Source organism: Schistocerca serialis, unplaced genomic scaffold, assembly GCF_023864345.2.
Source record: "Schistocerca serialis cubense isolate TAMUIC-IGC-003099 unplaced genomic scaffold, iqSchSeri2.2 HiC_scaffold_317, whole genome shotgun sequence".
Classification (NCBI taxonomy): Eukaryota; Metazoa; Arthropoda; class Insecta; order Orthoptera; family Acrididae; genus Schistocerca; species Schistocerca serialis.
In genome coordinates, this window is record NW_026047886.1 from 12,501 (window position 1) to 15,000 (window position 2,500).

The 2,500-nt window shown below is 59.6% G+C and overlaps 1 pseudogene; it reads right to left on the reverse strand.

Annotated features, from left to right (window-relative positions):
• The window catches only part of LOC126444956 (large subunit ribosomal RNA), a 7,746-nt pseudogene that overhangs the window by 4,370 nt on the left and 876 nt on the right, over positions 1–2,500 (reverse strand).

The window sequence follows — 2,500 nt, forward strand, 5'->3', positions numbered from 1 at the left end:
CCCGACCGATCTCAAGCGCCTCCATGAATTGGCGGACAAGCTGCTTGTGGGCAGCTTGCCGCCGACGGCACTTGATTGCCTCAAGCGTTCGGTCGGGGAACATCCTGATGAGCTCTTGATTTACAAAGAAGAACCGGGCGTCCCTCTCGAGGAACAGTTCGGCCTCCGCCTTGGCGAGCGACAGGACTTCTTCCTCCGTCCACCTCGCGCGATGCCTCTCCGTGACGATCTCCGCGTTGGCGGCCGCAAGGTGTTGGCGGCGGCGATGGACCCCGAGACCGTTCTTGGTGGTGAAGCTGCGGTGGCACTCACTACAGGCGTATACAGCTGCAAAAGTTACAAGATTTTCGGCACGGCCGGTTGGCCGGCTAGGTGCTGGGGGAGTTGGGGTGGCACCTTCAGCGGAAGGGCCACCACTTTTTCTCTGAATACTGCCCCCAACTAAAAAAGGGATAGTGCGAGGGGGGGCTGGTAACCCCCCCAAGCTCCTGGTGCGAGAGAGTCATAGTTACTCCCGCCGTTTACCCGCGCTTGCTTGAATTTCTTCACGTTGACATTCAGAGCACTGGGCAGAAATCACATTGCGTCAACACCCGCTAGGGCCATCGCAATGCTTTGTTTTAATTAGACAGTCGGATTCCCCCAGTCCGTGCCAGTTCTGAGTTGATCGTTGAATGGCGGCCGAAGAGAATCCGCGCACCCGCGCGCCCCCGGAGGAGCACGCTAAGGCGGACGCGGCCTCGCAGCAAGGAAGATCCGTGGGAGGCCAAGGCACGGGACCGAGCTCGGATCCTGCACGCAGGTTGAAGCACCGGGGCGCGAACGCCGCGCAGGCGCGCGCATCCTGCACCGCCGGCCAGCACGAGGCCGACCAACGGCGAGAGCAGACCACGCCCGCGCTAAACGCCCGCACTTACCGGCACCCCTACGGCACTCACCTCGCCCAGGCCCGGCACGTTAGCGCTGACCCACTTCCCGACCAAGCCCGACACGCCCCGATCCTCAGAGCCAATCCTTATCCCGAAGTTACGGATCCAATTTGCCGACTTCCCTTACCTACATTATTCTATCGACTAGAGGCTCTTCACCTTGGAGACCTGCTGCGGATATGGGTACGAACCGGCGCGACACCTCCACGTGGCCCTCTCCCGGATTTTCAAGGTCCGAGGGGAAGATCGGGACACCGCCGCAACTGCGGTGCTCTTCGCGTTCCAAACCCTATCTCCCTGCTAGAGGATTCCAGGGAACTCGAACGCTCATGCAGAAAAGAAAACTCTTCCCCGATCTCCCGACGGCGTCTCCGGGTCCTTTTGGGTTACCCCGACGAGCATCTCTAAAAGAGGGGCCCGACTTGTATCGGTTCCGCTGCCGGGTTCCGGAATAGGAACCGGATTCCCTTTCGCCCAACGGGGGCCAGCACAAAGCGCATCATGCTATGACGGCCCCCATCAACATCGGATTTCTCCTAGGGCTTAGGATCGACTGACTCGTGTGCAACGGCTGTTCACACGAAACCCTTCTCCGCGTCAGCCCTCCAGGGCCTCGCTGGAGTATTTGCTACTACCACCAAGATCTGCACCGACGGCGGCTCCAGGCAGGCTCACGCCCAGACCCTTCTGCGCCCACCGCCGCGACCCTCCTACTCGTCAGGGCTTCGCGGCCGGCCGCAAGGACCGGCCATGACTGCCAGACTGACGGCCGAGTATAGGCACGACGCTTCAGCGCCATCCATTTTCAGGGCTAGTTGCTTCGGCAGGTGAGTTGTTACACACTCCTTAGCGGATTCCGACTTCCATGGCCACCGTCCTGCTGTCTTAAGCAACCAACGCCTTTCATGGTTTCCCATGAGCGTCGATTCGGGCGCCTTAACTCGGCGTTTGGTTCATCCCACAGCGCCAGTTCTGCTTACCAAAAGTGGCCCACTTGGCACTCCGATCCGAGTCGTTTGCTCGCGGCTTCAGCATATCAAGCAAGCCGGAGATCTCACCCATTTAAAGTTTGAGAATAGGTTGAGGTCGTTTCGGCCCCAAGGCCTCTAATCATTCGCTTTACCGGATGAGACTCGTACGAGCACCAGCTATCCTGAGGGAAACTTCGGAGGGAACCAGCTACTAGATGGTTCGATTAGTCTTTCGCCCCTATACCCAGCTCCGACGATCGATTTGCACGTCAGAATCGCTACGGACCTCCATCAGGGTTTCCCCTGACTTCGTCCTGGCCAGGCATAGTTCACCATCTTTCGGGTCCCAACGTGTACGCTCTAGGTGCGCCTCACCTCGCAATGAGGACGAGACGCCCCGGGAGTGCGGAGGCCGCCGCCCCGTGAAGGGCGGGGAAGCCCCATCCTCCCTCGGCCCGCGCAAGGCGAGACCTTCACTTTCATTACGCCTTTAGGTTTCGTACAGCCCAATGACTCGCGCACATGTTAGACTCCTTGGTCCGTGTTTCAAGACGGGTCGTGAAATTGTCCAAAGCTGAAGCGCCGCTGACGGGAGCGATT